We start from the raw sequence: 26,608 nt of genomic DNA on the forward strand, positions 1-26,608 counted from the left end.
GAACTTCTGTAATCTGTCGTTTTTTTTATTTTTGTAGACAATGTTTTTGGACGGTACACGCAGTCGTCAACATACTCGTTCGCTGAATGTTCTAGTAAATAAATTCACATTTGCCGCTATCTAGGATTCCGGTCAAGAAATTTGGTTCCCCTTGTAACCGATTTATAGGTAGCTGTTTCCTCTGCTTTCTTCTTACTATTTCTCTGAAGCATCAGCAGCAGTTTGACGTGCCGTGTGTATTCCTGAGACTTACTGCAGCCGATATCACCAACAGACTTGTTATCATTCTTACTATAATTACCACATGAGTGTTTTCACTAGGTATGAACTGGGGTATAAGTGGACCTCGTGTCTGGTCGTCAAAACATCCATCTGCACTGTGGGAATTACGTCTTTTTGAACCAAGCTTGAAAGAAAAGTCACGAAGTCTTTGAGGAGGGGAGGGCGCTGCCGGTTGCTTGTTGCGCAAGTCTAAAGTTTTGCGTTTCTAGTGGACAAAGAAATTCTGTTTTCCGAATTCGTCCGAAATGTGCAATCTATGGAAATGGCCCGTCAAAAAATGCGCTAGCCGCCAAACTAATTCTTTCTCTGTAAAACAAAAAAAAAAAAAAAAATCCGCCAGATTTTTTGGAATTTGTGTTACAATGGCATGATTGCTCGGGACTTCAACACGTTTTTTTTTCGAAGACATAGACCAAGTGAGCGATGTCTGACTTGAAGGCAAAACATACTGGAGATGAAACAGGCCGCATTGAATAAGTCAATCTGGTCGAATCTCGAAGAGTTAGACTTGGGGCATGGTCGAAACATCAGCAAGGGAAAGGTTATACAATGTAGACTGACGAGGGTGGTGGTTGAGTTGAGGAACACCGAAAGAATAAGACACAGGTGGGACGAGGAACGACTTATTATACTTTCGTTCAACAAGCAAGAGCAGAATGAAGCTGAAGCGATCATTTTCAAAATCACACCCAACGTAAAAACAAAAACAAAAGAAAGAGACACGGAAAGGGGCAATAAAGAAAAGGAGTGGGTATCTTGAAAAGTTTAAAAGATTAGAAGATTAAAAGAAGTCAAAAATAAGGAACTGAAGGTAAACATTACATTACTTCCTAAACTTATGGCCAAGCGGTAGGGGTGTGCAAATAGTGGTTCGAATCGAATAGCACAACGTCATCCCTAGCTTCTGCACTGAAAGGGACGGCCGTCTTGGCTTTCCATTGCATTGTCGAGGCTATGAAAGGCGCAGCGCTCTTCGATTTGAAACACTATTCGCACAACCCTATTAAACAGCTATGCCGATTTCGGAGACAAAACCGCAATCTCATCTCGAGTAAAACGAGTGACGGAACAGAAACATTAACATCATCATCATTATCATCATTATGTCTTTTGTTTGTGCCAATCAACAACCAACAAAGGTCTACAATATGGCACAGTAATTATTGGCTTTGTTCATGGCAAATGATTCTTTTGTCTCATTGCCAAAAATTCAATAATGTCATCCTACATCCTCAGCTGACTCCTATCACCCTATTTTTATTCAGTCCCGTTCGAGCAGTGATTGTGTCTCATGTTTTGAGTGGACCAGCATTGTACGAGGTCACCATAGTAGGGTCGGCAGAGATATAGTAATAATAATAATTCTTTATTTTCTCTGCCCACAAACAACCTTTCAGTCTCCTCTGTGGTGCACTAAAATACTAAATACAAACATCACAAAAACTAACATACTAAATACAAATACCACAAAGGGTCTCATTAAGATATCTAGGCGAAAGACATCCATTCACGAACAAGCAAGGTAAATTCCCGCAGACGCATGAAAATATTGAGGTGGTGTTGTGTTTTCTGAATTTTCGTTCAGCAAGCAACGGTAGAATAAAGCTGAAGAATTACGGACAGCCTGCACGAATGTGTGCAAGCTGTCCAATCTCCTTTGCAGACCTTCAGGGGTGGATGCGAAGGCCAATTCAATCCGTGACAAAAAGGATACGTGGGGACATGCAAGACGGATAAAACGCTAATACATTCCGGCTGGCCCTTTTCGGAACATGGAAGTCAATGGATTCTAGTGAATCCACTGACTTGACGTGACCATGAAAAACATTATTGAAAAAAAACAGAATCTCTGGAATGCCTCCTCACGGCAAGTTCATATAATGCAAAACGGTGAATTAACGTTTTATAGTGATAAAAAGACCTCCTTCTAATATATCGGTCATACACAATTCTCATCATCCGCATTTGTACACCCGCCGGCAATATGAAGGTGAACACCTTACCTGGTTTCTTGCCTGTTTTATGGTTCTCGAAAGCTATATTGACTCTCAATGTCTCAAATGGCACGTGACTTGGGGTCTAAACTTTGCGTTCTTCTAGAACAGAGCTTATTCCAAAACGTGCAGGAGCGTCAAAAACAAGAAGAGGGCTGTTCACCTTTATATCGCTCACGGGTGTACATTTTCGATTTCCGCTGCCTGATTAAGAGATAATGAATTCCAGATTACCGAGCCAAATTCTAACCATGAACTAGCTAGTGATCTAAACAAATGCCACAGACAAGAGGGTGACGAGAACTGCCGACATAACCAAGAAATAATGCCTAACACTCTTAACGCAACACTAACAGTTTTAGACGTGTTCTTTGAAAAAAAGTGAACTGTCAATATGGACACGGAAATCCCCTACAAGAAATAACCGGCGTACCTAGGCGCCTTTAAGTTTGTAAGAAAAATAAATGAATTCACGCTTTCTAGATAATACAATATGTTTAGGTTACTCGGGATTAAGTGACAAGTGGTATTTGAAGCACCAATTTGAAACATGTTCTATGTCAGCTTGGAGGCGAGTGCAATCCAATACTGACCTCACATTTAAAAATAGTTTAACATCATCGGCAAAGAGAAACATTTTTGCGTCACTAACACGGTAAATAATATCTTTTATAAACGAAATAAACAAAGCGGTCCCGGGATGGAGCCCTGGGGCACCCCGGATTTAGAAACAAACTCGTCGGGGTAAAATTCCTTCAACACGAACAGAGTTTCGACGACCTCGTTTATAACTAGAAAATCATGCACACAGATGCGGGCTTAAACCTTGCTAAGAGATCTTTTGTAAAAGTAAATCATGACTAACACGGTCGAACGCTTTCGACATGTCGAAATAAATCGAATCCACCTGTCCTCTAGTGGGCACAATTGGCGCTGAGAAATTTAAAAATGAGCATACGTTAGATTCTACAAATCTTCCCTGTAAAAGTTCGAGATATGATAGAATAACTCACCTCAAACAAAGCCGATAACAATCTGTCTGCTCCGCCACTTGTTCAACTCGAGATGAGATTCCGTTCATTTAGTCGGAATTGACATAGCCGTTTGGCCATAGTTTTAAGAAGCACTGCAGTCTTTACCACCGAATTACCCGTTCTTTTCATCGTCTAATTTTTTTTTTTTTTTTAATTTTTAAGATATTTTTTTTTGTCTCATTCTCATGCCAAGTGTCTCTTTTTGTCTTTCACCGTGGGGTATGATTCCGAAAAAGATATCTGTGCCTTTATTGTACTGTTGCTAGTTGCAAGAAAGTATATACGCCGTCCCTCACTACACATTTATTTATTTATTTCATAATACTGCCAATCCCATTGGGATTTTTGCAGATATTGGGGCAAAGAAAATATACACCAAGAGGCAAACATCAATAAAAACGGAAGGGCAAAAACATCGCCTCAGTCCTGTAACAGAAAAAAACAACATATGTCTAATTCTATTGATGCTCCTCGAGATCGTGTTTCCGGCGTCTTAAACGTTGGGCACGCCGTCAGGATCCGGCACTGTTGCCGCCCGGACGCCTGAGCACCCCGACCACGCTGAGTCTCTAGCCGCCAGATGACCGGGGTCTCCACCGACCGGGGGAATTATCTTAAAGGCCGCCGTACAGTTCGCGCCTTCCACTTTTTCTGCGTTTCCTCCTCTCCTGCCCTCCTTTCCTTCCTTCACCGCCCTCCCCCACCTGTTTACCGCCCTCCCCCGAGGGGACAACATGGAGAATGGATTAGGAGACGCCTCCGTTAATCCGGCTTAACCCGCCGAAAAGGGGGCCTGCTGCTAAACTAAAAATTATTTCGCTGCTCAAAAAAAAAAAAAAAAAAAAAAAAAAACGCCGCGGGCAGCGATTGTATGCGCTTTGCCGGATGCGCAACGCTCCGTCCGCCTTGAACAAGCTTGTATGCATTGGACTAACATTTTTTGAAGTGCGGCAGGTTTAGTGTAGGTCCTATCATATGGTCCTGCAAGACTTCCCTGTCCGCCACAAGCTAGCCAATAATTCAAGAACATAACGACGGCAGCGTAGTCAAACAGTGTAAAATAAAATGTATACAATATTTCTAAGAACACTGCTTGGCTTTCAAATTCTTAGCGCAGCCAATAATCGTAAACAAACTATTTTTATGATTGAAGACAACGCGTCGTGCATCGACCCCAAGATTACGCTTACGTGAAACATGATTCGGCGCGGGAGCGGCTCGAGTCACCGTAAACAATTTTTTTTTTTTTCAACGTGGATTTTGCTTTTTTTAATTTAGGTGAGGCACCACTGGCAGAACACGAATCGCATACTTGGAAGGTATATACCGTCTGAAACCTCATATAGCTGGTTCAGTGAATGCAATACTATCGCATTCGCTGAAGCTTGATTTGTTGATTCGAACTTCAACAAATCACACGCACCCATTCTCCCTATTCCTGTTTACCCAGTCATAGTCGTTCCCTCACGATGCAATACGAGTACAAGTAACTGCAGTTTATGCATTGGTGACGTTAATTGGACAGCCGTGATCACACGGTTTTTAGAAGCGCTATAGAACGAGCACAAGCGTCGAATTCCGGTACACTGATTCATTTCTGTCTCACCGCCGTGACGCCACACGAGAAAAGCGATTTCGTTCTGTCTGTGAAATTAGGAACACAGAAATCAAGCTATAATCCCGGTAATAAAACAAAGCGAAATGGATCTCTGCAGCCAGTACCCAACCGTTTGCGAGGTGACTAGGCGAAAGCATATATTACCTCCGTGCCTTTACCCTCTGCATACTGCCAGAGAGAGTCATACAAACTCCTTGGAGCTATTGTCAACACGAATGCGTTTGCAAGCCTCTAGTTTGACTCGGCTGGGATTCGTCCCTTTCATAGCTCTCTATGAAACGAGAAAGGTAGATACTTTTCTACATTGGGTGGGTTTGCCCGGGGCCTCCAGTTATTTACGGCCAAAATCACACTGGAGGCGCTTCAGCAATGTTCACTCTGGTCGACACACGTGCATACTAAAAATGCCAGTCGTCTGCCTTCCCAAAAGATACTTGAAGAGCCAATCATAGAGACCGACGGATAACGAGGCCGAAATTATGCTTATACCTCAAAAAAATTATAACACAAATTTGGCCTCGTCATTCCCAAACTGGTTGCCGGACGAAATTCTCTATGCGTATTGTAAGCCAGGGTTGGTAATTGTAACATAAGATACGTACGGCAGAATTCCCTGCCATAAATAAAATGATTTGGCTAACGCTAATGTAACGCGAAATAGGTGCAAAGAGTTTTGCAAAAGGGTGCGTAAACCGAAAAAAAAGGAAAAAAAAAAGACAGAAGAAAAGGAGAAGTAATAATAATAAAAAAAAAAATCTCTGGTGACGTGTCCAAAAAAAAATTCTGTTCATGTGATTTTTATTGTCACGTGACCGAACAAAAAAAATAAACGAAATAAAAAAAAAGAACACGAGAAAAAATCATCCCCTGCCCGGTTTCAAAGCTAGGCCCTCTTGATCGTGAAACTAGCGCGCTATTCGTTGCGCCTATAGTCGGTTACAAGTCAAGAAGGTAGGAGAAGCTTCTACCACAAGTGTGATGCGCCCGTTTCAAATCTCTCCGCAGTAAAAAGAAGAGTTCACTGGAAACGCTCCTTGTTCCGCTTCAATGGATTCCCACTTGTCTCCGATCCCACTTTTTAAGAAAGCGACCTTTGTACTCATCGGAGAGGGAACCGATCCCCTGAAAGCAGCCTTTGTATCCATCGGGGGGGAAGCTAATCCCCGAAAGTCGTATTTGTCTCCGTTGGTGGGGGAGAACTCTAATCTCCCTCTCGTGGCTTCCACAATGCTAAGTCAAAGTCGAAAGATAAAGCAAATACGTACAGAAAGGCAAGACCCTCCTCGCGCGTTGTCCGCGACGTCACGGAAACGGTGGGACGCTATTGGATGCAAAGGTGGCGGAGGGATATATGATTCCCTTTGAGGGGCATTTGCCGCTACCTTCTTGACCTGTAACTGACTATAGTTGCGCCGACATAACTTTTTTTTGTTTTCTTTCTTTATTGCAAGTTGCGCCAACATAACTCTGCCTGTAATGCTCGCGCATTTTCCCATCATAGGCGAAAACTTAGGTGCCTTCGTAGTTTTTCATGTATGTGTTATTTTTATTTGTGGCAAGAGTTCACGTTCCAGAATGCTTTTAGATTTTTGGAGCAAAACGAGTTTTCTTCATCCGAGTCACCTTCTAGAGGCAGTAGACCGCACTGGGTCGTCCAGCTAATCAAGCAGCTATTTTCAAATTCTCTGACGTGCCCGTCCTCGCATCCGAGGTCGCCGTTTGAGAAGCTTATCTTCCACCTGGTAGCCGGAACCCCAACGGCAGCTATGTTCCGTCCCCACTCCCTCTCGAGAGGATGGCCTCGCCCCGAGGCTAATCCCATTCTCTAGACGCCCTTTCCACCCAACGCTGGCCCTTTCCCTCCCCGTCTCCAGCTTCGGGAGAGAAGGTTCTTCCCTGCAGAACGTCCCGTTTGTACAGCGGCCTTTAAGAAAAGAGAACCAGCAAACGCTCGGTGGAAAAATCTCGCGATAGCTTCTCGAACGGTCGTACGGTCACTCTATATACCTTCACTTTAAATCACATGAACATTAAATTATTCTATTCCTAACATCCTCGCCATATTTTACACTTGAGGTTATCATATTTACATTTTGTAGTCATTGAATGCTTAGGCAACCAGTATTAGTTTTCGATCTTTAATTTGATGCAGTTTCTAGCGACAAACAAAGCAGCGTGAGTTGGGGGATTAGCCTTGTATATTTCAATAAAGGAGCAATTTCTAGCTAAAGTAGTTGTGTTTTAGTCATTTATTTCTTTACAAATGCTGCAAATTTCTTGTAGGGGTTGCAGCAGGAAGGACCTTGAAATAGATACGTTGTTGTCAATTAAATTTAATAAATTTCTTCCAGTTCATGTTTCAAGCTTTTGCTGCAATCGACTCTTCGGATTATATCGGACTGCAGGTTACATATATGGTGAGTAATACTTTATGTTAAAGGGATACTACAACGAAATTTCGGCGCTCATTTTTTAGTCTATATGTGTTCAAAGGAGCAGCATCATATTGAACATACCAATATCTTGTTAAAAAAGTCACGAAAAGGAATGTTAAAACGATTAAACGATTAGCAAAGAGCACCTGGTGGATGTCGCTAACGCCTCGCTTGTAATGCCCGTGTGGAACCTTGACAGCTAGTGACGGAGGTTGTCTCGCCTACGGCCACGACGAGAGAAGAGGAGCAGGAGAAACTCCCCTCTGAGTGAGTCGAAGGGGGAGAAACTCCCCCTTCGACTCATGTATGTACACAATTCTGGTAATTTGTTACTGTTCGATAGCTATCAAACCACTTCAAAAACGGCAACGCTACATCATACATGAAAGTTTCTACAAAATCAATTCGTAGTCGAGTTGATCAAAATCATAAAAGTCAAAATAAATATTAGCTGCTTGCTCCCGAAACAACATGTACTGTGCGTTAGGGAGGTGTACAAATGTGGGGTTCAATATTACGCAATTGAAAAAAAAAACTATTGTATGGAGAATAGTATCGGATCATTTAAGTGGAAACGTGCGAGGGCTATTAGCTCTCTTTAATACCTTTCAGAAAGTACTGATAAGGGAAACGGGACAAAAATAATCTAGACTGGGCACGCCATCGTCCTTGCGTTGTGGCACTACACTCGACGACTTACTTACATGATGGAAAATCCCCATTGCTCAATTAAATATTAAATACATACTTCAGTACAGAGGCAAACAAATCAGCGCCGCTTTTCAAAGTGACACAAAGTGTAGGCTCTGCACGCAAAGAACGCTCAGAATTTAACGTTCTCATGGCCTTCAAAATTTTGGTGTTACCACCTTGATTGTCTGTAGAAATGTCGTTGCATTCCATATTACGAAAAAAATGTTTTCTTTTGTATTTGATTTTTACCATGTTAATTAAACTAAATTTAAAAAAAATATTGGACACTTTCAGTAAAACTTATGTGATCAAGGTCACTGTGCAAATTACTACTTGTCGTTGAATATTTTTTGTGCTGCCTGAAAAATTTGCAAAGATTATTGCGTCCCCGGAATATGCTACATTATTTATTTTTAACATATGTATTTGACCAGGTAAACTGTTTCTTTATAACCGCTCAATAAAAACTAAATTTTATACGCCATATCCTATCGCCGGTTAACCTAAAGGGTTCACGCAACAGTTTTATTTTAATGTATATAAGGTTTCAATTATTTCGGAAACCAAAAAAGGAATTTAGAAAATCTAGTCAATCGCATGGGAATAAACAGGTTGGTTGCATGTTATGCTACATCGGTAAAAGAATCACTCGCACAGAGAGAGAGAGAGAAAGCTATAGAGAACTAATTGAAAGACGTATATTTTTGCCTGGACCAATTCATTTGCAGAATTTACAGCCATCATTGAGAACCATCGATCATTTGTAGTCTCAAGGAAACGTATATAACCAGTATTATTCAATCGTGCAGTAGTAGTAAATGTTAAAAAATTGTCGGGCACAGGACCTCCCGCCCAAATTGCGAAACTACGATGAAAGGCAGAAGAAGCACCTCAGGTTTTACAAAATTCTTATCAACTGTCATTCATGGATGGGTGCGACAAGACAGTGGCACCACGGTGCGGCTCCTATACTCCATACAACCCTTAAGCTGGTACTAAGGTGGGAGCTACGTGCCTGCCGGACCAATCAGCCGCCTCCCTCTTATCACATCACCCGTCTCTCCACGCGCGGGGCATGGCCGTAAGCGTGATGACATGGTCAAAGAGAGGCGTATGACTGGTCCAACGAGGACGTAGCTTCCACTGCAGTCTCAACCTAGGGGTGAACGGAGTATAGCAGAAGCATTTCGCATAGACCACGGCCGTAATGCCACAAACATGTTGTGTAGTAGCAACTTTTCTAATCAATGCCAGGTTACCTGAGCACAGCGCTGTACAAAATGTTCGAGTCCACATACTGCGCTAACTTATTTTTTCTACCGGAGCTGTTAATCGATAACACAGACCCCCTCCATGCGCTAGTGAAAAGCGCCGAGCTCATCTCAATCCTAGTACGTCCACTCAATCCGACGGCGAGCTCAGAGCAATCTGATAATAAGAGGAGCGAAAATACTTGTCACGTACACTTTATCAAATGCTAGCACTGATGAATGTCGTCTCGTAGTGATTTACGGACCGTCGAAACCACAAACGCTTTACAAACGCTTCGTAGAGGCATCTTCCAGCGCAGATAAACGAAAGATGTGGCGATGTGTTGCCGTCGTATCCCCGTACAACTACGGGACACGCGGTTGAACCCGAGCTCCGAGCGATTCCTGCCGGTTCCATGAAAACATCTACAGAGCAACGCTGGACGTGAATAGGTTTAGGATGATTAGATGTCAAACCTTTACATCAGAGCGAGATCGAGAAACACGGCCGCGGGGAGGCACGACCAAGACGCTGAGGTTGCATTAAATTAGATCAAAGCAGGCGGCGCTTCCCTATATCGGAAGTAACGTGGATGATGTCACTCGTGGCGCTGTCACTCGTGGCGCTGTCAAGCCGAAAAGCCGCTCCCCCTATAGGTGACGCACGATCCCAAAATCTTCGGTACGAGCATTTTAAAGAAACAAATCAAGGACAATGCCAGCACTGTGTTCTAACCGATTGTGCGTAGTAAACCAGTTAAGAACTTTAAAATATAACAAGTGGCTTAGTTTCACTGTTGTTTGAGTGCTTGTACTCAGCACCACACCAGAAGACCAGTTTGCACCATGAAGGTTAATATTGTAACGAAGGAACAAACGAGGAAACAAAGAATAAATGGGGAAACTGAAACGTTTAATGGGGGCGAACTTGTTCCCCCCCCCCAAAAAAAAAAAAGGGAGCAGAAGATAACAACAGAGCATCGCGGTCGTCGAAGTCGGCGAAAAAGCAGAGTCGAACGCTGGGACGAAAACTTACTTTGGCTCGCCACGCGAAGCCCCTTGTGTACACGCGTGGGCTTCTTGAATAATCGGCTTAGAAGGTTTGACGCGTAGAACATTCAGACCTGGAAAAAGCCTCCTTGAAGTTCCCAAGCCAGCAAAGCGAGTGGTGGTCCGTCACCACGCGGAAAGAGCTGCCGTATAAGTACGGACGAAACTTCGTGATTGCCCAGACGACCGAAAGACATTCCTTTTCAGTCGTGGAGTAATTTCTTTCTGCTTTGGACAGCGTCCGACTTGCGTAGGCGATGACACGCTCGGTGCCTTCTTGCACTTGAACCAGTACAGCGCCAAGTCCTTTGTTACTTGCGTCCTGCCAGTACCCGCTCTTCAGGTCCATTGATGAAAAATATCTAGAGTAGTGCAGCCGGTCTAGCGTGTCATCTATGCGGGGGAGTGGATAGACGTCCTTCTTCGTTACCGCGTTCAGCTGCCGGTAGGCCACGCAGAGCCTAAGCGTTCCGTCCTTCTTCTTAACCAGCACGACTGGAGAGGCCCACGAACTGCTTGAAGGCTGCATTATGTCATCCTTCAGCATTTCTGGCACTTGCTCTTGGATGACCTTCTTTTCGTTTAAGGAGACTCGGTACGGCGAGCGGTGCACAGGGAGCGCGTCGTCCTCGGTAACGATGCGAAGTTTCGCAACGGCGGTTTGGCGCACCCTCGACGACTTCGCGAAGCAGTCACTGTATTCGGCGAGGAGGTCACTCAGCTGCCGTCGTTTCGGGGCTGGAAGCTTGGGGTCAATGTCGAGCTGCACTGGCGGCGTAATGTCTTTCGGAGGTGGAGATGACTCGTCACCAATCACGACGATTTCGGCGGAGTTTCGAAGTTCCTCGACGTGGCCCACAGCGGCACCTTTCGTGAGGTGTTGTGTTTCTTGTCGGAAGTTGGTCAGGAGGACCACCGTGCTCCCATACTGAAGTTCAGCCACTCCTGTTGCGAAGGAGCAATTGAAGGTTGCCTTCCAGAACAACCTCGCCACAGGTAGCTGCATCGGCCACTACGGGTATGACAGCACTTGATGGCGGCGGCAGGTTCACGTGTTCGGCAGCGACTCGCACGGCGGCTGACGCTGTTTGAGGTTTTTCTGAAAACGGAACAGGCTTGCGCAGCGTTATTCTGCTCTCACCAAGATCGAAGAAGGCGCCGTATTCACACAGAAAGTCCATGCCGAGAATAACGTCTCTGGAACAGTATTGTAGAACGACGAACTTCACAGGGCACGTCTCACCACGGATCTCGACGCGAACAGTGCATCTCCTGATTGGTGCTATGAGGTGCCCTCCGGCGGTTTATATATGAGGTCCATCCCTCCGCGCCGTGACTTTTCGAAGGCGGTGGGAGAGCCTCCCGCTCAAGACTGAGTAGTCTGCTCCGGTGTCCACGAGTGCTGATGCGTCATGGCCGTCGATGAAGGTGTTTAGGTTGTTGGACACCACTGCAGGGGCGTCGTTTCGGTCACTGGTAGTGTTCGGGTGGGAGCCCTCCGACGTTCATGGAGGTTCTTGGCGTCGGTCGTCTTCGGCAACTCCACCTCCAGGGGTTGCCGAGCTTAGTTTCCCCGGCGAGAAGCGAGGGGTAACGGGGTTTCAAGTCGGGGTCGGTGCATCGGCGAATCTGGACGTCGCGGCGACGGCGACCGGAACTCCTTCGGGACGTAGGCTCGGGGGACTGAGGTCGTCGCAGGTACTCTTCCGTCTCAGTAGGGCGTTCACCATGACGGGAGCGCGGGTCGTTTGGGTGGAACGCGCGTAGCCCAAGTCGTTGGTATGGGCATCGGCGGTAGGCGTGGTCCGCTTCCCCAAAATGAAAGCACAGAGGGCGTCGGGCGGGCGTTCGCCACACGTCGGTCTTGTGCGGTGCGCGAGGCTCCGGGCAGGTGTACTGGACCTGGTCGTCGTGGCGTCGGTCGTGCTGCGGCGCAGGAGACTGACGTCGGGGCGGCGCTACATAGGTGCGAGGAGGAGGCGCTGGACGTCGGGAAGCTGCGGCGTAACTCAACGTCGCTGATTCCGGAGCGGTGCTGACGAGAACGTCAGGCTGCAGCACTTGCTGGACTTCTTCCTCGACAATCTCGGTGATTGAGGGTGAAGCTGGGCTTGCGAAGGCAGGTAGAAGCTTCTTGATCTCCTCCCGGATGACGTCCCGGATTATCTCGCGGATGTCCCTCGTGTTGCAGCCGGAAGACGAAAAGACAGCGACGCGGGGAACTCGGTGATAGTGGGCGGCTCGTGCTTGAAGGGCACTTCGATGTTGGTGGCCTCCGTCATGAAGACTTCGACGGCGGTAGGCGGGCTCCACACAAGACCACCGAAAATGTTTTCCTGCACGCCGCGCACCATGACTCTTAGCTTCTATGCTTCGGATGCTTGAGGATCGGCGCGGTTTCTCAGTCGCAGGACGTCTTCCACGAAGCTAACGACGCTCTCGTTAGGGCCTTGGATCCTCGCTTGAAGAAGCTCTTCTGCGCGTTCTCTTCGTTGCTGGTTCGTGAATGTTCTTCACAACTCAGCCTCGAGTTGCTCCCAGGAGGTGATCGATGCTTCGTGGCTCTCGAACCAGTTCCGGGCGGTTGCTTCCAAGGCGAAGTAAGCATTCTGCAGACACTGTTCCGGTGTCCACCCGTTATGACGGGCCACTCGTTCGTACTGTTGGACCCAGTCGTCGATGTCTTCATGGCTTTCGCCGTAGAGGGAGCCGGTGTCCGAGGAGCGACGGGTAGGTAGATGACGACAGGAGCGGCGGGGGTCTGTGACTGCTTGGCCATCGGCGTCTTCTTCGGCTCGGGGTTGTCCAGGAGCAAACCGTACTCAGAATCCTCTCCCTTGGTGCGGCGGCTGGTCCGAGTTTCAGGTTCCGCGCTGAGTGGTCTTCTTACTAAGCCGGGAATCAGACTTGCACTGCGGGCGCTTGGAGGGGAACGCTGCACGGGCATGCGGTACCCCGCACCTCCACCAAAATGTCACGAAGGAACAAACGAGGAAACAAAGAATAACTGGGGAAACTGAAGCGTTTAATGGGGGCGAAATTGTGCCCAAAAATAAAAAAAGGAGTAGAAGATAACAGCAGAGCGTTGCGTGCGTCAAAGTCAGCGAAAGAGCAGAGTCGAACGCTGGGGCAAAAACTGACTTTGGCTCGCCACGCGAAGCCCCTTATTGACACGCGTGGGCTTCTGGAATAATTGGCGTAGAAGTTTCGACGCGTAGACCATTCAGACCTGGAGCAAGCCAACAGGATTCTCGAATTTTCCAGAATACTAAATTGCAGGAATAAACAAAAGACACGTCGCTCCCAGGAATCAAACCCTGGCTTTTCACGTGGGAGGCAGGCGCGATAAACCTTTAGGCCACGGGCGCGCTGCCTACTTGGCCAGCTGCGGGCGCGGAAATATCTCCATAGGTATGATCCGAAATTTCAAAAGATCAACATGGTGGTCAAGCGTTTTTAGCAGATGGTTGGCAAGTGGACTTGAACCTGGGAGAGGAGGAATGCCGTAAGTTAAAATACTATATTTATATCCATCATTACAGAACAATTTAATCTAGAGACATTCGTCATGGGATTGCGAATTTCTTGCCCTTGGCTAATTAAGTGAATCACGTACGGTAATTTGTACTATTTCCGCCCTGTCGCTCCGTAGACTTACTCTTTGCGATAGAAAGTATAAAACAATGGAAATTGACTGACATTTAAGATTCATTTTGCAAGCCGAAGTTCAGTGAGAAATATAATACGTATGTCTAAAGAAACGAAACTTGGCACACATTCACTTTGATTGATCCGCATACCGCTAGTGTTTTGATAGTAACACTTAAATTTCTAATTCATATCTAGATGAGACGGCACTTTTTGATGGTAACGAATTAATGAAGACTAGCTGTCGGAATAATTAATGGAAAATGCATTCCTCGGGAATAACATCTGGGTTATTATTAGAGTCACATGAGTCTTGTTCTTTGTTATTTGTTTTTGTCTTCATAATTGTTTCCAGCTTAGTTCAATGTAAGCATATCCAACAGAAATCTGTCTGGTTAGGAAAAAAATAGACTGACTGAAAATTCTAAAACTCTAACCAAGTTTGAATAAAAGCAGTATACCCAACGTTTCAGAGCCAGCTCGGTCCCTTGGTCACGGGTGACTATAGGTTGGGCGAATCTCCTTCGTCGTCTTCATCTATATCATATTAATGATTTTCATCCTCATCTGCATCAAGAACATCCAGAGCTGGAACCCGGTTCGGAAGGTTGCGCCCGTGTTTTTTCGGGAAGCGACGAAGTCCTGAGACATATTACGCTTGGGAGAGTGCGCAATGATCTGTTGAAGTTTCCTTTTGTTGTTTGGATATACCAGGATTCCAGGTGCATACGTCTACGCCAGTGTTGTTGCGGGGCCAGAATCTCGCTCTTGTCGAAGGACACGCTGTGACCCAGTTTTTCGGCGTGTTCAGCGAGGGCACTGGCTTGGACGTAATTCTTCCTCACTTCGTATTTTTGGCGGCGGGTGCCTTTCGGGAAGTTCTTTGTTTTCCCACGTAGGCAGCAGGGCAGTCCACGGATGGGATGCGGTAGACAAGACCTTGAGACTTCTTCTTTCCCAGTCTGTCTTTGGGAAGGGGGAGTCGATGACGGATGGTTGTCATTGGTGTGTGAGTGTCCGCGATTCCATACTTGCGAAGGGCGCGTCCGATGGTTTCGCTGACATTCCTTATGTATGGCAGGCAAATACGGCTCGAAGGGGCCGGGGCCGTGGAGGGACCGGGACGTTGCAGCTTCTTGTATACTTTGTTGATAAATCTTATAGTGTAGCTGTTGTTTTGAAGATCGTCCTTGATCTTGCACACCTCATTTCGGAGAGATTCCTCCGTCGAGCATGCAGACATGGCACATCTGAAAAGGTCAATGGTCATTGCCCCTTTCAGGCGTGCCGTGTCTGTATACTCCCGGTTCTCCGATGCTTACTGTCTGTTTTGGTGGATTCGCCACGAATCTTGGTTCACTAGCGAGTAATTCCGTTGGAGCAACGCTCTATAAATGCACTCGTGTCGTGTTATTAAGTTTCCGAAGCGTACTGGCACGAACAAGATGTCACAAGTGAAGTTATTTCGATAATCTCAAAACGAGGGACGCCAAAGACGCTGGCAAGCCGGGGTGATCGCAGAATGACGTCATTGCTAGCCCACTTCGGTGGGCTGCCGAGAGTTGGCGCAACGCGACGATCTCGAGAATCCGGCACCAGCGCCCGTGCACCTCGATGCTCCATCTCCTTCCAACGATGGACCATTACGGCACGTACAAATGCAATCTGCACGGTGATCTGGGAAAGAAACCTTCAATACCAGGGCAAGAAAGTTAAAACACTATAAACGTTTGCATTGCAGAGACTTGAATCGCGCTAAAGGAAGTGCAACAAAACCTTCCTGAAGATTGTCTGCTAAAACCAAGATTCAGCTCAGCGACCCCTGCGGGGAAGCTCGGCGCGTATCTTCGGCGCCTGGGGGACAACGTGTCCACCTCCGATGCCTTACCGCTCACGAAGTAGTTGAACGCGTTTAGGGATTTGTAGGTTTTAAATTGTTTTCGAGTATATAGACCAGGCTAGTCGAATAGGTAATTCTGCATATTCGCCCACAATACCTTCGGCAGATGTGTCATTTATTTGAGCAGCGAGTGCTTTTTGTTTTCCCCCAAGGACTTAGGAAGGCACGTCGATCCCGTATAAGTAAATGTCCGGACGTACCGAGGATACTCCTCGACAGAGAGACTTTTAACCCTCTCATGCATCACGTCCACACATGAGGACAGATGTTTTTTAGTTTTGTTTTTTCTCAACAGAGTATGTTCTTATGTCTTGCCTTCCAGCATGGTGTCCTCAAATGAGGACAGAAAAAGCTTTCCTAGGGGGCCGACAGATGGCAGCACTTGCCGGATCTTGCACAGAGGGCTTTGTACCTCGTATTCATTCATGGAGAAGCCATATGCAACAGTTTGTAAAAGTAATTATTTTTTACTAGCAGAAACTTTGTATGAAAATTGCAAGGAAAATTGTTTTCAGATTGTTCTAGACACACTTTATGTACTAGCAATGAAAGTTTTCAGATAGTTTCTCCCGATTTTTTTTTTTTTTTGATATGTATCGCTGAGCGAAGAGGAAGAGAAAGTCGGAAACGAGCTTCCATCGCGCGCTCAAAGAAAGACCATTCTTACAAACGCTATGAACTGTGGCAGACCTTCAGTTTAAGCTTGTAAATAAAACCCGTGTCTTTATCGGGAAGAATGCATCAAATTGTCGACGAGCGAAGTTAGGCCAACCCCGAAGATGGACGATTACGGCATTCACGGACGTATTCCGGAGTATAACCCCGGAGGTAACTGGAGTTCGCGGCTCGAACGCTTAGAATTTTATTTTGAAGCCAAGGACATCACCAGACCCGGGAAGAAAGGAGCAGTGCTACTGACATCGTGCGGCGAGACGACCTTTGACATCGTACGGGCCTTACTTGCACCGAAAAGACCTTCGGAAGTTGAGTTCGAGGAAATCTTGAAACGCCTCAACGATCACTTTGACCCGAAGCCAGCGGAACTGCTCAGCCGTTTCAAGTTCCACCAAAGAAATCAAGCGCCTACAGGGACCATTTCTGAGTACGTCGCCGCTCTCCGAAAGATAGCAACACACTGCAACTTCGGAACGGTGAAAAACATCATGGCCACCACCACAACCACGGTGACGGCCACGACAAGTGCCAGTTCGTCAAGTGGGGAGGCACAGGCGGCCCAAACGCCATAAACGCCACAAACTCCGGGGGCCGTTTCTTCTACGGTACTGTGGCAAGATATCATGCTACGCGGTCGATTCATCTGTGGCATTAAGGACACGCACCTTTAGCAGCGCCTGTTAGTCAAGCGGAACATCACGTTCGATCGAGCCTACACGATGGCCTTGGCGACGGAGTCTGCCACCAGCCAGCAACGCCAAATACAGGCTAGCAAGGAAGGCAAGGTACAGAACTCCACGGCAGTGAAATCCGCAAAAGACGACAAGCAAGCGAAGAAACCCTGCTTTCGTTGTACAAGCATGCACTCACCGGATGACTGCAAGCACATAAAGGGAATATGCAAATTTTACCACAAGAAGGGACATTTGGAAGAGGCGTGTTTCAAGCGTAAGGCCAAATTTCAAGAGACTTCAATAAGTCGTGCGCATCACGTGACAGAACCGGAACACGAGACGCATGGTGACCTGTTCGCTGTTAACAGCGTTACACAAGGGACTCCTCGCGGATCATCGCGGAACTTCTCGTAAATGGTCGACCTCTCAGCATGGAAGTGGACTCTGGAGCCTCACACACAATAATCAGCTCCGACACTTTTGAGTATCTTTGGGAAGGACGGCCACCTAAACTCGATGAGTGTGACCTCTCCTTGAACGTCTGGGCGGGAGACCGCATGCACCTGACTGGGAAGTTGCCTGTGAATGTACGATTCAAGGACAAAGAAGCTCGTTTGGAACTTTACGTGATTAATGGAAAGGGAGCAAGTCTTCTTGGTCGAGACTGGTTTCCTGCGCTGAACATTAAGGTGTCCGGAGTGTACGCAGTGTCTCCAAGAACTCTGGACGATCTTCTGACGAAACATAAACAAGTGTTCCAGTGTCAGCTCGACGGTCATGTCGGCGAACCAATACACATAGACCTACGACAAGATACATCTCCGAAATTTTTGAAGTGTCGGCCGGTTCCCCTTGCCCTGCGTACCGCCGTACATGATGAGCTAAAAAAGCTACAAGCGCAGAACATTTTGGAGCCTGTGAAATCATCGTCCTGGGCGACACCGTTAGTGATCGTCGGCAAGAAAAACGGCTCACTACGGTTATGTGGAGATTACCGGTGCACAGTCATTCGCACTTAAGCCAAACGGATATCCCCTTCCCACGGCACCGAACTTGCTGTCCATTGTACGAGGAGGGAAGATCTTCTCCAAAATAGACCTCCAGCAAGCGTACCAGCAATTGCGCGCCGACGATACCACGGCGGAGCTACTGACTGTGACAACAACAGTGGGGCTCTTCCGCGTAAAACGAGTTCCTTTCGGAATTTCGGTAGCGCCTCTGCTGTTCCAACAGTTTATGGATACGCTGTTGACAGGCATCGAAGGCACCGGAGCATACCTTGATGACATTATGGTCACAGGGTCAACCGAAGAATAACATCTACAGCGTTTGGAAGCCGTTCTTCAACGCCTCGAGGAAGCTGGACTCCGTGTCTCTCAATCTAAATGTAACTTCAAGGTTCCGGCGATAGAATTTCTAGGTTACCACGTTGACGACAAGGGTGTCAGACCAACAGCCGAAAAAGTCAAGGCCATCACCGAAGCACCGGAACCGAGCAACAAAAAGGAACTGCAAGCTTTCCTCGGCATGCTGAGCTTTTACAGCCGCTTTCTGCAGGACAGAGCATGCACGGCCGAAAGGTTGCATTGACTCCTTGACAAGGATGCCAGGTGGTGCTGGGGCAAGAACGACCGCATCGCGTTCAGACAGCTCAAGACACTCCCGAGCTCAGCACCAGTGCTTGCACATTACGACGACAAACGGCAACTTGTTTTGTCTTGCAAAGCCTCGCCCTACGGCGTTGGGGCAGTATTGTCGCAGCTGAACGACGAAGGAGCGGAAGTTCCAATTGCCTATGCGTCCAGAACACTGGGCAAAAGTGAACGGAACTATTCACAACTGGACAAGGAAGGACTAGCCCAAATCTTTGGCACAAAGCACTTCAATCAGTACATCGCCGGGCGACACGTGACTGTATACACCGATCACAAGCCCCTCCTGGGAATAATGAGCCAAGGTCGGCAGATCCCTGCAATGCTCTCACCCCGCATGACCCGGTGGTGCCTTCTACTTGGAGGCTATGACTACGATTTGCGCTACCGGCAAGGCAAGTCACATCAAAATGCAGACGCACTCAGCCGTTTGCCGTTGCCAAGTAAGAAGGACGAAGCTGCACCTCCAGGGGATATACTTCTCCTGGAAGCTATAGAGTGTCCACCACTAGCAGGTCAACACATAGCACGACTAACCAAAGAGGACCCGACGTTGTCTACAATCTACCAAGGTTTACAAGACGGTACCACCTCAAACTGGACCGGAGACGAGTTCATGCCATACAAGCGTCGGGAACACGAGTTGTCAACACATAATGGCTGTGTAACGTGGGGAGCACGTGTAGTTATCCCGCGAGCGGCTCACGAGCAAGCTCTGAAAACGCTGCACGCCAATCATCCAGATATTGTTGCTATGAACAGCACTGCCCGAAGCCATTTCTGGTGGCCGAGACTGAACGCACACATCGAAACCACCGCAGCTGTGTATCCCACTTGTCAACAACACCATCGCTCCAAGCCGACAGTACCAGCACCTGACTGGTCAGCTGCTACTCGACCCTGGGAAACTATCCACATTGACTTCGCCGGACCAATCGAAGGAGTTTCGTATCTGATCGTCGTCGACGCGTACTCTAAGTGGCTGGAAGTCAAGCCGATGCAATCTACGACGTCCACGCGCGTCATGAATGCTTTGCGCGTTGTAATGGCAACTTTTGGAGTGCCAAGGATCCTCGTCTCTGACAACGCACCGAATTTGTGTCAAGCGAAATGAACGAGTTTTTAAAGAAAAACGGTATCAAACACTATGCAAGTGCGCCATACCACCCGGCAACTAATGGTCAAGCAGAACGGATGGTGGGTGAAACAAAGAAAGCTCTGTTGAAGCTGACGGAGGGAACAGTGCAATGCAGGATCGCCAGATTCCTTTTCCGACAACATACGACAATCTCTTCTGCCACGGGGAAGACACCCGCCGCGGCAATGTTCGGTCGACGAATTTACACACACCTCGACCTCATGAAGCAATGGGGAACTGGAAACAAAGATCGAGAAGTTTCTACAGATGGAGTGACGGAAGATTATTCTACAGGACAAACCGTCTATATAAGGAACTTCAGTGGAAGTCCTGCATGGATCCCAGCAGTAATAGTGAAACCTATGGGGATATGTTCATTACAAACAAAGACAGTGGACTCAAAACTTCAGCGTCGACACGTGGATCACATTCGCCACCGACGAGAGAACACAGAAGCTGTGGATGTGGACACATCTCCGTTCATAGCGTACCCAAACGTCGAGGTCACTAACGAAGCATCCACGGTAAAACCACTGGAAGCACAGAAAGGCCACGGAGCCTTCATGGACAACATTACGGACGTCCAGGCGGACACCGGCCCCAGAGCTACAACTAGATGCGGTCGCGATATCAAGCAGCCAGCACATTTGAAGGACTTTGTGCTGAGCATTAACCCAGAAGGGGGAAATTGATATGTATCGCTAAGCGAAGAGGAAGAGAAAGTCGGAAACGAGCTTCCATCGCGCGCTCAGAGGAAGACAATTCTTACCGACGCCATGAACTGTGGCGGACCTTCAGTTTAAGCTTGTAAATAAACGCGTGTCTTTATCGGGAAGAATGTATCACTTTTGATGCCCGCTATATCTGTCCTCAAATAGAGACACCATGCAGGAACACTGCTTTGTTCTCATTCCGCTTCGCGGGCTTTCCGGCATTTGCGCGCGAAAAACTTTGAGCTACGCTTGCATATTTTTTCTTACTAACTCTTCAGTGTCTTTAGCTGAACGAAAAGGTCTCGGCAGAAGTCCTCTCCTCTGCAGCCGGTAAAAAAACGGACCAAGCATGACGTGCCATTTGAGAAGAGTCTTGACGGTGGTGCACATTACCCCAGAAAAATGACTGAAGAATACGCAGCGCTGTCGCAGTAAGAACTGTCGCAGCAAGACGCGGCACACCTGTGGGCGTTGCGATGTTCCTTCCTGCCCTGAGTGCTTTGAAGAGTCTCAAGCTTCCTGAGATGTTCACTTTCGTCTTTTTTTCTAGCTGGGAGCTGCTTCTTTAGCATTGTGGAACAGAAATGAAACAGTATTAACGTGTTCTAGCCCGAATATACTCATTATTTTGAGGAAAATGACCATTGCACAAATACTAGAAATTGAATCACTTGACCACTGGAATGCACGTTGTCCTCAATTGAGGACATGTAAGTTCTGCTATTGTAAATAGGGTTAACATTTTATAGACATTTTTTACATCATTGGCGGTTCACATGAATGCCACAACACGGTATAAACTTTTTCTGACATAGTGATCACAATTCATGCACGAGAGGGTTAAAGTATGCGCTAGTCACTGGGGGTTCTCAAAATAGATCAAAAACAATACCCAACAAGAAGTAAAATATAAAATACCCCCTCCCCCCCGCCCGGAAGTTCTGCCATCACGTTTCTTTGTTTACCTCTGCACATTCTGTACAGTGATCATAGGCGCATATGAAATAATTATGTAGTATTTTATTATTTTCTAATAAGCTAGCTCATACGGAAGAATTACATGACGTTGACAGGGCTAAATTTATGTTGAACCGATTTTGCAATCTATAAAACACAGTGTTTAATGTATGGCGACATAAAAACAATTAATATCAATAATTTGCATTGACATATTGAAAGAAATTATGATAAAAATAAACCAATTGGCGCATAATTATAGCCAAATGGAAGACCCAGGTGCTTACACATTGTGTATAGATGTTAATACAGTAGAAATACAAGAACTATACACCACAAAAAATAAGAACATACAACGAACATTTTTCAACTACTAATTTTATATTCTTGATTTCCCTTTAGATTTTACTTTAAAATAAAAGCATATACTGAATTCCTGGCATCTGCAGACTATTTAGAAAAGGTATATGTGAATACATTGCGATGATTTGCATAATTGGAGTCTGGCTTACGGATTCTAAATGCTTAAAATCCGAAAAAGATTAATTCATAATTGAGTGAATTATTGGTTTAGGAAAGGCGTGTTGTACACCTAGAAATATATGCGATCTACGCGAAAGAAAAGTAGAAGTAATCCTCGTGGGCGCACGTCATGCTGCTTGCAGCATACTTCTGCGTGAAAAGTGGGAAATACTCGTGAAGTTAGATAGCTTGATTGCCGTTATGCCTAAAAGAATATTTGGGAAAACCAATATTTTATACTTTGGATAGTTCGCCTTATATAATGGGACGGCAGCTCTCAGCGAGATTCATAGTAATGGCATTTGATCATTTGAAATGTTAGAAAAACTTGAAGTAGAAATTTACTTTAGAAAGAAGTACTAGTGCTCTAAGGTTGGTGGTTCTGTATCTAACATAAAAAGGGCATCATAATTTTATGTTACCAGTATAGTGTTCACTTTTAACCATGAATACATGTTTTGTTTCATAAATATATTGAAACAAATCCGGCCTACAAAAGCTGGTTATCTAGAGCTGAAAGCCGTCTGCCTCTCATTTTTGACCTTTGTGACTAAAAATTGCTTTTTGCGTCATATGCCCTGGTAAGTATCTTGTGCAACTCGCTGCAGCTCATGCACGTGATCCGAAAGTGTCTGCTTATTCCTGGACACTAGATAAACACAAATTTTGCACCTTGCAAATAAACGAATTCCAAATATTTTTACGCAAATCAAGTGCCTTAATAAGGTTTAGGGTAGCTCATTGTGAAGGAAGGTAGGTATCAAAGAGAGAAAGAGAGAAACATATAATAACTAGTGCACCTTCTATAAATTGAATTGCTAGCACTATATAATGCAAGACACAAGAACAAAAAAGCATGTGGTCCAGGATATCGAATGATTTTGGGCAAGCTGAAGAAAGGATTGATATAAACTAAATATAATCACTTCCTCTTTCAAATGCTCCACATGTTAAAAATATAGTTAAATAACAATGCCGAAAAAAATATCTACACATGTTATTCAAACAACACCAGATCAAGGATTAGGTAAAACTTCAGGGTGACTGAAGATTCCCAACACTGTCTTTATGAGCTAAGTAATATGAGTATAACGATAAAGAAGTATTTTCACTATGTTGCTTCTTGTGTTCAGATGACAAACTGCCAGACTAGACACTAAATACTTTTATTAAAATTGGCAGGTCACCAAATTAGCACAACAAAAGTAGATACAAAAATGTTTCTTTATACACATTGTCTGTAGTGAAAAACATGATGGGTAAACAAATTTGATGATATATGTTCTGCCAAGAATTGTGTCGAAGGTCCGCTACGAAGGCCGTGGAGTTTGAGATGGTCACAATATTGCACCCGCAGAGAAGCAGCCGTGAACGTCCTGTAATTTCTACCATGTAGGGAAGGTCGTCCTATGCCGTATCAAGCCTAAATAAGCTGTATGTGGAATTACTTAAATGTTTTTCAAAGGCAGAGCTTGTCATTCTTGATTACAATGAAGAAAGCAGTTTATATCTCGCTCACCGCAGACAGTTGGTTAGATTTCTCGAAAATCGGATCTTAGTTTCAAGAAAAGAAGATATACCTGCCATACCGCTTGGGTCCTCTCAGCATCAAGCGAGGTTAAACTTTAGCGAGTTTTAGTAGACCGTGTTTCCCGCTCCGCTCAGCCCCTCCGCTACCCGGAACTCTACAGTCAAGGCCATCGGCGCGCAGGCGCAGTGGCGGTTTCTCCGCAGCGGAGGGTTAGCGGAGGGGAAAACACGGTCTACTAAAACTCCCTTTTATCTCAAAACACTCTTCCAATAATCGCCCGCTGCGAGCTAGCATGTTGATCCCTTCGGCTGTCGGAAGTATTCAGGACTTGCGCGCTACTAATTTTTTTGCAAATATATCATACGCCGCGCATGACTTCATTTCCCATTGACTAGGCATTTTTAGCCGGGGTGATAAGCGCTTGAAACGTTTATACCGAGTTTCGGAAAAAAGTCAAATTCTTTATCGCGTTCTTCGCGCATCTATGTCCCAGCGGGTGAGTTGATTGTACATCTTGGGCGATCGATCACAACCTAGCCATTGCGCATACTCAAAACGGTAACTGATAACTTCTATTATTCATTCATATATTCTTTTTAGAAATATTGCGACACCATGGAAACATGTGTTGGTGACATTAATTTTGACGCCGACAGGTACGTACACTAAATCCATTAATTGACTGGACTTTTGCTACGCCTCACCTAGCCAATTTAAAATGACTATCAATCCGTGAATTGAACTATAATTATCAAGTCTGATTGTTGCTAGGTATCTATGGACAATTGGTATTCCGGTTTTGCGGCAGTAAAATTTACGACTTCGTTTCAGAAGAAATATAAATATTTTTGTTAGAATCAAATTGATAAAGAACGCCAAGTTTTCAACAAGGATATTTTTATCAAAACATTAGATATATTGCATATTAGTTAAAATCAAAATGCATGATGTAAGGTAGCTGTTGAACACGCGAAACAGTGACTGTGAACAGTATTTGGGGAAATTTCACCAATAAAAAGTAAGGAAAAAAATAATCGCCAAATTTGAGGTTTTTTCATTTGTGTCCTGCTCTTCAGGAATAAAATTATAACTGGGTGTTTCATAAAAATGATAAACTATTTTTCACCAAAACATTTTTTACCGCGCATTGTGAGACACTCGGCCTCCACTCAAATGTAGAGCTGGCGGTCCGGACCAGATGTCAAAATATGAAAATTATCTGATTCAACGTGATAAAAACTTTATGATAATATTCCGCGAACAAATAAGGTCAGTTTTTAGTAGTGGACACTATATTCTTCTTGATGCATTCCCGGATTTTGTTAATTGGCCTCTGTTTTCCCGCTCAAAATTACAAAAAATTGCTTATATATTTTAATCAAATGATGGACAATTATAAAACTTTGGCATCTTCTGACAGCCAGTGCTACATACGGACGGCACATTCTGCGATACCTGGTTTATTTTGGCTTTGAGAAAGACGTGTTATTTTTCTCCCGCTGACCCCTCAAATAAAGCAAGCCTGCCTCCGTTTTAACTTTCACCCTAGTGTTTCGTGTACTTTTGCAGAGTGAACTACAACCTGGCCATTTTTCACCCGTTCGCCACGTCTTTTGGATGCCCAATGTACACAGAAATGAACAAAGTGGACATGTGTACCCTCATGGAAACAAAATAACACCTTCATATCCATCTTATGCCGTTATTATTAATAAATACTTTAAGCCAGCACTTTAAGATAGGCCTTATTATTATCACCTGGAGTTCAGAATATATCAAGACTTTTGTAGACCGTCTTAATACTCCCGATCTAAAGTAATACGAGCTGGCCGTCACGTCTTTTTCAATTGGTGTAACGAACTTTGTTAAACGTTGGTAGGAAAGCTACGAGGGGTTACCCATAATGCAACTAAACGGTTTCATTTTAATTCAAGCATTTAGGTACTGGCATGTTTATAATTTTTTTGTTTTATTCAAACAATTATATGTCGTGGCGGGTGCAAGAAGGAAGACAACAATTTATGTTTCTAAGTTCAGGCATTTTTTTAAGAAATAAAACCGCAAATGATCAGAGAAGGACGGCGCGCTTTTTAATGCTCGCATCCCTGGAGAATTTGATAAGAGCTCAATCTCAAACTATTAGCGCAGATACTCAATATGCTTTTAGAGTAATATATATAAGATTTAATAAGATATCAAAACTTATGCTCAGAATTTAGAGCCTAGAATATTTGTTAAATTCCTAAAAAACACGCTACTGCGACCAATTTTTGCCCCAAAATACCGGATTCAAATTGATACCACTTGCAACGTCATTGCCTTCCACGTGACATACGTGGTCTTTTTAATCTTTTGTGTATAATAAAACAAACTATAGAATATGTTAAGTTCTTAAATTTTGTTCGTTTGACACCCAAAAAAAAAGGCTTTTTTTTCTGATTTCAGAAATTTTGTGTTTTTTTTACCACAAGTATGCAAGGGGGGCACACGAAAAAAAGGGAATTTATTTTCATAAAATAGTGTATTTATATATTCCCGTTTAAATTTTAGTCGCCTTCAAAGTGCTTTCCGCCTGATGCAATAAAGATATCGAGACGTCTCTTCTAAGGCTTAAAACAACCGTAAAAGACGCTGACGTCGACAACCATGGTTGCGGAATAGGCACCCCCATTTCATTCCGATTCCAACACGGGGAATCAGAGCTTCCAACAGTTCCATTCCCTTGAACTGCTTGGAATGAAAACACTGGGCCCATCCCCACTCCTGGAACGGCTGAACTCCACCATTCCATCCATTTAATTCCCAAGCGTGAAAAAGTGTTAATTAACAGCCACATTATGTT

The 26,608-nt window shown here is 45.2% G+C and overlaps 1 pseudogene; it reads left to right on the plus strand.

The window, feature by feature from the left end:
- The first annotated feature begins 736 nt into the window (after positions 1 to 736).
- Positions 737 to 25,532, plus strand: LOC115323869 (annotated as a pseudogene).
- Positions 25,533 to 26,608: the final 1,076 nt, after the last annotated feature.

This window comes from Ixodes scapularis, unplaced genomic scaffold (assembly GCF_016920785.2).
Source record: "Ixodes scapularis isolate PalLabHiFi unplaced genomic scaffold, ASM1692078v2 PGA_scaffold1__304_contigs__length_218370807, whole genome shotgun sequence".
Classification (NCBI taxonomy): Eukaryota; Metazoa; Arthropoda; class Arachnida; order Ixodida; family Ixodidae; genus Ixodes; species Ixodes scapularis.